Source organism: Fukomys damarensis, unplaced genomic scaffold (genome assembly GCF_012274545.1).
Source record: "Fukomys damarensis isolate Sample0158 unplaced genomic scaffold, DMR_v1.0_HiC HiC_scaffold_30, whole genome shotgun sequence".
In the NCBI taxonomy this organism is placed as follows: Eukaryota; Metazoa; Chordata; class Mammalia; order Rodentia; family Bathyergidae; genus Fukomys; species Fukomys damarensis.
In genome coordinates, this window is record NW_022900942.1 from 54658381 (window position 1) to 54670213 (window position 11833).

An 11833-nucleotide genomic window follows, 5' to 3' on the forward strand; every position below is an offset into this window, starting at 1 on the left:
CCACTAGGAAGAAGAAAGGTTTGTCACCAAAGACAGCTTCATGAGCCTAGATGTGAGCCAGAGGAATCTGCACTATAAAGCTTTACTAACTAATCTTTATCTGCCATTTATTTGCCATCTCATAATTTCCTGACTTAATAGACACAAAAATATTTTCCCTTTGTCCTCTTACGTCTTTAAAAGTTTGCTGTTCTTTGTTGCAGATGCGATGAGAACCAGAATTCAAAGCCACCTTGTGGAAAAATCACTCATTCATTAGGTGTGATCCTTATGTAGTCAAAAGAGACAGGTTAATAAACATTTTCTCTTCTTAATCTACCTTTTGTTACAGAATTTTGTTCCAATGAAGAACTCATGGGGGGTTTGGTAAAATATAAGTTTTGTTTCTCATTACATAACTTTACAGAAATCAAAGTTTAGTCCAGTAGTAGCCCCAAGGACAGGGAAATCTGTATCAACATCTGACTGTGGCTCTTGTAGCAGAAATAAAGTCATCAAATTTGAGTTTGTGATGCTTAGAAGAAAAACTATCAGGGAGACACTCGATATGGATTGACTATTTTTTTTTCCCAACAGAATGCCAGAGTTTAATCTCCAAAGTGTTATGTCAATGGTATTAGGAAGATGGTATGATGCTTACAGTTGGGACCCTCGAGAAGTCACTGGATGAAACTGCATCATTAAAATAGAGTCCCCATGATGGAATCCTGGGGGCTTTATAAGACGAGGAAGAGAAACCATACAGATATAGATCCTGCCTGGATGTGGTACAGTCCCCGGGAACCTTTGTCAAATCCTATGCAGTTCTGTTTGAATTTTCATCTTCTAAAACCATAAGTTAAATAAATGTTTTTCTTTATACAGTAGTCTACCTTTAATATTTTATTATAGTCCTTAAAAATCTACTAATAAAGAACTGTAATAAGAGATCCTCTCCCGGACAGTGAAGATCTGACAAAAGAGCTCTGCTTTGGTTTTACGGAATGTTTACATCACTTAATTTTTGTTCTGATTTTTTTTCCCTGAAAATCCCACACTGCATCTTCCAGAACTCTGTGTGTTCTTCAATTAAATGTTTAAAAATTCTGGTTAAAAATGTGAATAGTATACAGTTGTTCTTAATTACTATAGTTTATGTCCACACAAAAATTAAAACCCCAAAACCTTGTCAAAAATACTTAAAAATCCCTTAAGTATTTGGTAAGGAATGGTGTGATGGACTTGATTTTAAATAAATGACCTGAAGATATTTTATTTTATCATGCTGGGGGATTGAACCCGGAGCTTTGGGCATGACAAGCTGGTACTCATCCACTGAGCTATGCACACACACCCACACACACACATACCTAGTCCTGCAGACATTTAAAAATTCTTCTGTTAGTCAATGTTTCTCTCTATTATTTAACACTTTTCTCCAGGATTTAAAGAGTCTATCATTTCTCACATGTCTGGGCTTCTTTGTAAATGGTCATAGAACCCTTAAAACTTTTTATGCATTCCTTTCATAATATCTCCAATATACTCTTTTATCTTGTGGGGGGTGGGACCAGGGATCAACCTTGGTTCCTTGCTCTTGCGAGGCAGGCAGCAGCACCAGTAAGCGAAGTCTCTGGCCCCCAATGCATTCTTTAAAGCTTGATTACAATTGTTGCTCACATTACACAGCCACTTGAATGGAATTTCAGAGGGAATTTCTTACACTATTTAAAACGGTACCTCTTTTCTTTCTCAATGCTTTTATTATGTATTTATTGTATGCCTTGTAATATGAAATAATAAATACTTTTTGCTTTGTTTAAATTTTGAACATGAAACCCTGCAAATGGTAGAGTCCTTCTCAACTTTTATTTGTAAAATTACATGGGAACTAGCTCAGTTAATACAGCAATTTGCTTCTTGTGAAATGAAAGGAAACCTGTATGAGTCCAGGCATTATTTGTAGAACAATCATCTTAATGTAGTACAAAGAGCATAGGGGTCAAATTACCTTTGGATTTGGTTAAATCCTGGCTCTGCCTTCTCCTACCCAGATAATGTAAAGTTACAATCACTACACTGTTGTAAGGTTTCTTTGCCCTGTCTTTACGATGATGGCAATGATACCAATTCCACAACATTATTAGGAGGTTGAAAAAGGCGGTGCATTAAGAAATGACTTGTATGAAAAGTTCTATATTGATATTGTTTTTGTCTTTTGTTTTAAAAATGTAAAATGTAGAAGACAAAGCACTGCAATTAGTTCTCCCTCATTATTCGATATCATGAGCTTAAAAAATCATATCTAAACTGGCCGCACCCTATGACTTGTGCATAGAGCTCTTTCAAAGAGCAATTTAGAAAGAGAAACCAAGGCGTGGATGTGCCTTTTCTTGTATGTTGTTGTCGCTCCCTGTCCATAGCTAGGATCGAACTCAGGGCTCTAAGTGAAGCTGTAGCTGGGTGCGGTGGCACATGCCTGTAATCTCAGCACTTGGGAGCTGAGGGAGGCGGACTGCCACGACTTTGCAGTGGTACCAGGGAGTAGAGACAAGCGAACAACAACAAAAACCCCACATTAAGTGAAGCTGAATATTCAGATTTTATTTGCCTACTAGGTTTTCAAATAGAATAGGATAGAATGCTTGGATGCCTTTAGCATTTGAGAACATATCATCCTTAACACAGCAACCAGGACCTACCGAGTTGATGTCACTGCTTTTCATTCTGCCGCCTTCTCTCCCATTTTGCTGTTTTCCCACAAGTACTCAATCTATCCTGAGATACCTATGTGTCGCCTAGATTTGAGCAGCTGCTTAGAGTATAAAATCTCTCTACTCTCATCCGTTTTGATCTCTTTCTCAGAGTGAGTCTTCCTGAACATTACTTCGACATATTAAGGTACATGATATATGTGGTGCGCGCTTAATATGCTATCAACATTCCTGTTGTCATGTGTCTATTCTTTTCACATGCTGTGTCAGCTGAAGCTGTCCGCATAAAGTCACCACTGTGTGATTCGTGGCTTAACCTAGGAGCCTAGTTTCAGGCTTCTGTGTGGAATTTGATAATCTGTTATGTTGTTCTTTCCTAGCCTCATTTTGACCGGCCTCTTAATTACTAGGTTTCCCTCAGAGTCACTCTTCAGCCTTCCTGTCTTGCTGCAGACATAGACACCCAATCAGTTCACTGTGCAAAGATCCAACTTGCACTCGGCAGTAATAACTTTCAATACTTTTTCAAGAGTGTTATCATTATTTTCATGGTCCAATGGACCAAATCAAATGTAACGTTAAAATTCAAGCCTAATTATTCCACAGGGGTGGGGAGAGGGAGAGGGAATATCAAAGCAAAGAAAGAAAAGTTTGTTCTTTCTCCTATAATTCTTATTTCAGTTAATTGTATCACTTTTGGGGAAATCAGTGAATGTTGGAATTCCCTGTGCTCCCTCGCATGCCTTAAGAAGACGTTAAACTAGTCTTGTCTATATTTTCCATTTTTACCAACAGTGTCTAAGATCTAGAGCAGGTCATCTCGGGCCCCTTATCCATGCCATCCGACACCTTACCCATCTCGTCTTTCATAACCCTTCACACAGACACCACCCTATCTGAAATTAAAATCAACCATGTCATTATTTCTCTGGCTAAAAAATAAAAACAGGAGATTCCCATTTGTCTGATGAACAAAGACTACCTCCATTCACAGTTATTCCTAGCATATCACAAGGTCTGGCAATTTAGATTCTTTTTTTTTTCCCCAGCTTTAATTGAGTTTATTGGTACATTTTAGGGATACAGTACAGTTACATTCATTGCTGGGATCTTGTACCTCTACATGACAAGTCTTGATTCTCATTTTTTCCCCTTACCCCTGCCCTCCCTTCACCCCCTCCTCCCCTTCCCATCTACAAACACTTTATTTTCATCTTTTCATTCTCTCACATTTTTTTCTTTTCCCTTTTTTTACTATTCTCCTACCCATCCCACCTTCCCTACACCTTTAGCTCCTTTCTTCCCATTTCTAAATGTCAGTAATCTTATTAGAATCTTATGCATTGCTGCAGATTATTCACACCAGGGAAACTATTTGGTATTTGCACATGTGTGACTTATTTATTTCACTTAGGAGTATATCTTCAATATGTATCCATTTTCCTATGAATGAATCTATTTTCTCGTTCTTTATGGCTGAGTAATATTCCATTTTATAGAAAAACCACATCTTCTTTATTCAGTTTCCAACGGATGGGCAAATGGGCTGTTTTCAAGATTTAGCTATTGCAAACTGTACCGCTATAAACATGGGTGCACATACTTCTCTGTGATATGATTCTTTTAGTTCTCTTGGAAAGATACCCAGGAGAGGGATGGCTGGGTCAAATGGAACATCCAGTCCAAGCTCTCTTACTAAATGTTCTCCTACAAATAATTGCTGGGCACATGAGTGAAAAATAAGAACACATCGTTTCAGTTGTTTATAAAAGCACGCTGATTTAGTGGTTTGAGTATGTTTGTGTTGTATTAGTGCATTTTACCTTCCTACAACAAAATACTTCAGGTTGGAAGACATGTAAAGCAGAGAGAATTTCTTAGCTCCAAGTGTTGGAGGGTGAAATTCTAAATAGCATGGTGCCAGTTCTTGCGTCACCTCCTGACAGACTACATTGTTTTGGGAGTGTAGGCACAAAGGGAGAGAGCGCAGGGCAAGAGGAAATCAGAGAGGGATTCTGGGGTTTGGCTTAGTCTTTTAGAACAACTGTCTTGCCAGAGCTTACCAGGGTCCCATGGAAACTAATTTCTTCAGAGGGCCGCACCCTCAATGACCTAAATCCTTCCCACTGTATCCCTCTTACCTCTTAAAAGTCCCATCACCTCAGCAGCACTACGCAGGGTTTTCTCATGCATGAATCATTGGGTTTACTCAAACCATAGCATATATCCTATATAATCTGAGTTGCGAAAAAAAACTAAATTCTTTTTTTTTTTTTTTTTTTTTGTACACTCTACGCCTAATTCTGGTCAGGTGCCATCAAATGTCCAATTTATCCTTTATTGTCAATCTTAGTTGAAACTCTTGCTTCTTATTTCCTATAAAAATAGAGTCCTCCTGAATTTCAATCCCTGTATCGAGCAAGCCACTTACACATGTGCATGTAGCTCACTTTCCTCCCCGTTGACTTAAACTTTACGATTCAGTCCCGTCAGTGGGACACTGGTGACCTCCATTACTGGCCACTCAAGGATGACACTCCTGCAGTCCTCTCACCTGCATCACCACTGTTCTCTCTTTACCAGGTAGTTCCCTTTTCTGCAGGAGCATGCTAATACTTTAGATTTTAAAAAATAAGAAGGACACTCTTCTGTCTCTTATCTTTCCCTTATTTCCCCTTTCAGCACAGATCAATTTGACCATACTCAAGACCTCTGCTTTTTTTGCTCTACTCACTCTTGATTTCACTCTGATCAGTTTTGCAACTTTAACAATGCACTGAGATGTCTCCTGTCAACATCAGCTATTGTTTCCCTGTTGCCATTTCATAGTTCTTTAGGCTGTCATCTTACTCATTAGCATCATTCAGCAAAGGGTATCTCTTCATTTTGAAGCACTTCTTCCACTGGTATCTGAGTTACTATTTTTCCTTGATTCATTTTCTTTCCTTCCTAAGAGCCTTTGCTGTCCCATTTTTATCTTCCAGATTCCAAATATCTGAAAACCTGAAGGCTCATGCCTCTTCATTTCTACCTATGGTCACTTCTTAGGTGATCTTATTGCTTCCTGTTGAAATGAACCCCAAATATAAACTTCAGACTTCCAGATGTGTAACTATAGTCTTGACCTTACTCCTGAACTCCAACATACTTGTTCAATTATCTAATCATTATGGTATCTAGCATGTTTCTCACATCTTTAAAACAATGCTCTGCTTTTCTACAACTCTTTCACCTACAATGTCTCCATTTACTACCAGTTCCATTCCATAATGGCTCATGCCCCACAACTGGAGGCATCCTTGACTTCCTTTTTGCTCATACCTCACAGTCAGTGAGATGACTTTTACCCTTCTTGTTGCTACTTTTCTAACCCATGCCAAGTTATCTCCTCATTTACTCCACTGTGATGACCTCCTCTCCTCTCTTCTATCTTTGGTCTGTTTGCTCTTTTCTCAACAAAGCAACCAGAATGACATTTAAAAGATAACTGAGAGAATATTGCTCCTTTGTTCCAAACCTTCAATTCCTTTTCATCTTACTCAAAGTGAAACCAAATTCTCACCACAGTCCCTAACACCTCCCCTGGCCTTATTTCTCTTTGCCTCAAACCACAACTCTCTTGCACCGACTTCCTAAATCTACTCTCACCACACTGGCTTCCCTGATTGGTCCGGGACAGGCCAAATGTGTTGCAGTCCCAGTCTTTGTATGTTTTTCTCTTTAGTCAGAAACTTGTTTCTGTGTATCCTTATCACTCTTCACTTTCTTCAGATCTCTGCTCAAATATCAGATTGTCAGATAAGTCATCCATGAGTATTTCATGTGAGTGACTACCCTGTATCTCTTTGTCTTCATAGTATTTATCCCCCTTGGAACATTATATCTGTAGCATTGGGATAGAAAGTCCAGTGAGGGCTAGAAGCCTATCTGTCTCTATTTGTCAATGGTTGCCTTGGATGCAGACTTGTGCTTCATAAATTCTAGGAACAATAAATATTTACTGATTAGATCAATGGTTGACCTTACAGATACAGAAGCATGTAAATGAGACTAAAAACAAGCCAAACATAAGAAGGTAATAACAATTTCTAGTAAAACTCAAAAGGACTAATGGTGGCTGTCCCTTCAGTAATCTGAAAGGGCAACATATGGCATTTCATCTCACATTTTTCATAAATAAACATTAGTAGCAATTCATGTATTAGCAAGGGCAATGACAACATAAGGACAACTGAGCACCTGAGAAAGACAAAAGGATTAAAATTTGGCAGAGTGGAAAGCCGGGAAGAACTTAATGACTAAATCAATATCACTATTTGATCCCGGCCTTAGATCACAATGTACCTGCTGGCTGACCCTACAGAGATCATTAGGACAGTGCTTGCTTTGCTCCCACTCCCATAAATGCTAACACTAATCATGCACAGATGAGAGGTGGGCACCATAGAGCTAGAATTGGTTCTTATTACAATTAGAGTGGAAATGAACTGGAGAGGCTCACTGGACCACTGATTGTCAACCTGCTTCTCCACAGCAAGGTATTTACCAGGTAATACCTACACTTCACTCATTATTCTACTGAGGGTGTATATAGGTTATATAATCTATGGGTCTTGAGAAATCCCCTGTCACTACCTAAATGCTCCCAACATCATTTTCTCCCACACATCACACACACAGATCACGAGGCTGGCAACTGTTTTCTTGATGAACTGTCACTTTTCAGGTAACAACACCAAGGCTGGTAGAGACTAAGTGACACACGAGGATGGCAGAGATAGGGAAATGGACATCTGTAAAGTCAAAGACCAGGGACTCTCAGATATTGGGAGAGACATCTTTTTGGCATGGGAATTTATTTCTTTTAAAGTGATAGACTGCACGTGCACACAAACAATAGGCAGATCACATATCTAAACAAAGCTTTGACCCCAAACATGCAGCAACAAGTCCAAAGAGCTGATCTATTATCTCCAGTAACCAGTCCAAGAACTCTCTGATTATTGTTTTTAGTAAACAAGCCTAAGAAGCTAAATAATAACCTATTCAGCAACTATCTAAAGCCTATGGGACAAGCGTGTTACCATACTTCATTGAAGACAGGACATGATTAATAATTGACAATGTTTATAATTTTCTATGCCTACAACTTACAAGAAACTGGAGAAAATTATGTATAAATCCCTAACCAGTCATGTAGCATGCTGTGTTTGCACTTATCCAACAGTATTGCCCAAATACTGATAATCCACACTTCGGGCTGCCTGAAGTTGTCCCTTCTTCCTCTATAAAGTTTTTTTCTCTGCCTGCCTTTGAGTTTCTGTCAAAGCTAAGTGGTAGTAGTTGACTGCCCAGCCAAAGCAAGGTTTCAATTAATAGCTCCTCCTGGCTCTTGTTTGGGTCTGGGGTTCTCATAAAGGTCCTGCAGAAACGGTCTGTACAACCCATTACTGTAGACCCCAGTTTTCGAATGGGTGCTTCCAGAGGTGCTGTGCAAACTCTGTGTCCATGTTGATATGCTAAATTAGCACGGGTCTGAAGCGCAGTCTCTTCTGCTGAGTTCCTCAGTTACTTAGTTTCAGTTTGGTACTCAGATTTTGTTACTGGTTCCTACTTGTGGGTATCCTTGGTGGAGTCAGCCAATTCTTTTGCATCTCTATTTTGCTGTCTTTTATGTTACAGTCTTACATTGTGCTATCAAATGCATTATTTGTCATAAGAAGAGGATCTCAAGGTAGAAGGTAAATCCTGAAGCTTGTTGTTTTGAGCGACCTCACAGTCTGGTGAGTTTGTAGTTCTCACTGGACTTTCGTCTACTGAGAAAACTGCTAGAGTCACCAATGAAACCAGACCACAGTCTCCATTCATTTCTTTCATCAAAAAGCTGGACTTTATTTCAGAGAGAGCATTATCTACATCAGAAGATAAGTTTCAGACAACTAAGAATGACTGACAAGTATTTGACAATTGCTTAATGTTAAAGTCATGTAAATGTGGAAACTAATAAAATACTGTGTAATTTTATATGTTCTGACATTGTAGATATAATGAAACTAACAAAAATGGGTTTGAAAATGGAAAAATATGAAGAGTAAAACATGCTCACTGACTGCCACGTAGGCATTAATTGGTTATAAAAGAGTAATATAATGGGTTATATGCCATTAAAGAAAGAAAGAAAGAAAGAAAGAAAGAAAGAAAGAAAGAAAGAAAAGGATTATTTAGCAATGTAAGTTTTGCTCATAATAGAAAACCAAATGGCACCACATACAAATGAAAAGACTATGAGTAATTCATAAAAGAAGATAGAAGAGAAATACAAACTTAGAAAAACTATGAAATAACAATTTAAAAAGGATAGCAAATAAAGTAAACATCAACTATGTTGGTCATAAATATAAATGCAAAGAGATTTTCAGATTTGCTAACAAAATAAAATTCAATTCTGGGCTTTAATACATAAAACAAAGCAATTGGAACATTTTTAATGGCAAAAGCATGCAGAAAAAATCTCTAAGCCTTGGAAATGGCTGAGAAATTAGAATGCACAGTCATCCCTCCATATCCACAGGGGACTGATTGATTTCAGGATTCCTCTTGGATGGGGAACCCCCAAAACCATGGATAATGAAGTCCCTTATTAAAAATGGTATGGAATTTACATGTAATTTATTCTCATCCTTTTACTTTAAATCATCAGTCTAAACACTATGTTGTCCACCATATTGTTTGAGGAATAACAGCAAGAAAAAGGCTGTGTTTATCACTCTACAGACAATGTCTTTTTTTTTCCAAATACTTCCTGTGAGAGGCTGCTTGAGTCAGCAGGTGCAGAATCCATGGACACAGAGGTGACTGCATTTTTATATAATTCAGGGAATGGTGCTGTGTTATAGATGGTCATAAAATATTCTTTTCCAAAATGGAAAACATACCAGAATAAATAATATCAGGAAGGATGTGTGTAGGTCCAAGTGGAGGAGAGCACTAACATCTCTTGTCGTTCTACTAAGACCTGGGAACCGAGGCAGTGCCAGTATCTTGCCCTTGTTAGGCACCTGAGGCATTTTACCATCCACTTTGGACAGATGACAACTAGGATGAGGCAGCAGGTGTTTTCCGTTATCCAGTTTAAAGATGCTAAATTGAAAAGGTGTGAGAAATAGCATGGTAGTCATGTGCTCTTTCTTTGCAGGGTTCCTAGTAGTGTGACTTTGGAAACTCCAGGGTCCTCTGTTCTTTCTGCTCATGGGTTGAACACGAGGGTACCTCTTTGCTATGCTCGTTAGAGCTGTCCATCCCTTGTGCCCAGAACTGCTCCTTGCTTGGCCTCCGACATGTGCTTGGTGCTGCTGGATCATTTTTCCCATTAAGTTTATGTTTTAGGTATATAGTATAGTTACATTCATCATTGGGATCTTGTACTTTTACATGACAGGTCTTGGTTCTCATTTTTTCCCTATTCCTCTGCCCTCCCTTCACCCCTTCACCCTTCCTCATTTACAAAGACTTTGTTTCCATTTGTTCTTTTCTCATATTTTTTCTTTCCCCTTATTTCCTTTCCCCTATCCTTCCAACTTCCCCTGCTCCTTTACACCTTTTCTTCCTATTTCACATTATCAGTTATACAATTTGGATCTTATTTACACTTTTAGTTTTTCACCCCCGAGAAACCATTCAGTATTTACATATGTGTGTCCTATTTATTTCACTTGAAAGTATGGCCTCAAAGTACATCCCTTTATTCATATTATCTCCTGCTGTGGACTGAGTGCTTCTGTCTACCCAGAATTCACATGTTGAAGCCCACTCTCCAGTGTGATGACCTTTAGAAGTTGAGACTTTTAGAGATGATGAGATTATGAGGATGGAGCCCTTACGAATGGGATGAATGCTTAATGAAAGAGGCAACCAAGAACTTGCTTGCCTCTATCAGAACATGGGTGCACAATTCAAAGGTGGTTGTGTGTGAACGAAAAGGCAGACTGCAACCACCATGAATCCTTCAGCACCTTGATCTTGGCCTCCCCAGCTTTAAGAGGTGTAAGAAATAAATTCCTATAGTTCACAATCTACCTAGTCTGTAATGTTCCTTTATAGCAGCCGGAAGAAAGGAAGACATCTTCCAGTTCCCGTAGCTGACGTGCAGCAGATATTTCACATTGGCTCAGCTTCAGGCCTCTTGGAAATGCATCTTCTTCCCCGGTTTAGGACCCTACTGAGTGATCTCTGAGAAGTCCCAGCCATTCCTTTGACTTAGTTGCCCCGGCCATTCACTGACTAGACACAGACAGAAGGTCCAGGAGGTCTGCAGGAGGTTGGGCCCTTCCTCCCCTTCCCGTTCTTGAGTGGTCCTCTGCTGTGTCCACGGCCAGCTCCTGGAGGAGAAGCCGGGCTCACTGGGCCTGCTCTGGCTGGCCCTGCTCTGCAACAGCACCTTGCAAGGCGTCTGCACACAACAGGCCTTTGTAGACACTGTTTTTCCTGCACAGACACAGAGAAGGGGGAAGGCAATTACAAAACACCAAGGTGACGCCTCTAGTTTTCATTTAGTCTTACATTAATGCCATAAGGTAGATCTTGTTATGTATGCTATAAAGCTAGGATCGAGGAAACTGGAAAGATTAGGTGATTTGCCCAATTCCCATAGTTGTGTAAGTGCTAGATTCCAACAATCTTTGTCCACTTTTTTCTCACACTACTCCTCAAAGCCTAAATATTATCACAATCTGAAATCTGCAATAAAAATCGGAGAAATGGTGTTAACACAAAAAGTGAGTGAGAATTTTGGAAAAGACTTTTGGCTGAAGAGGAAGAAGCCTGAGATCTTTGAGGCCAGACCGCTTACTCCAAACTCTGGCCTAGGGAGCACAAATCAGCAAGTTTGCTTTCATGGTTAGTGAAGTGTGTGCTGCCCTCTACTGGTACAGAGAAAACACGACATCGTGCTTTGCGCTGTCTGCCTGCTTCTAAAAGCCAAGACCCTAAAAACACCACTTCTTCCCCCAGATATCCGAGATTTACAGAGGGTCTCAGTTCTACTGTATTTTCTTCTCCAAGAATAAACTTAGGAGCTTTTGTTGTCTTCTTTCCTTAAATGCATTTGCCTTTCCAATAAATGGGTTTGAGGTTTAGCAAAA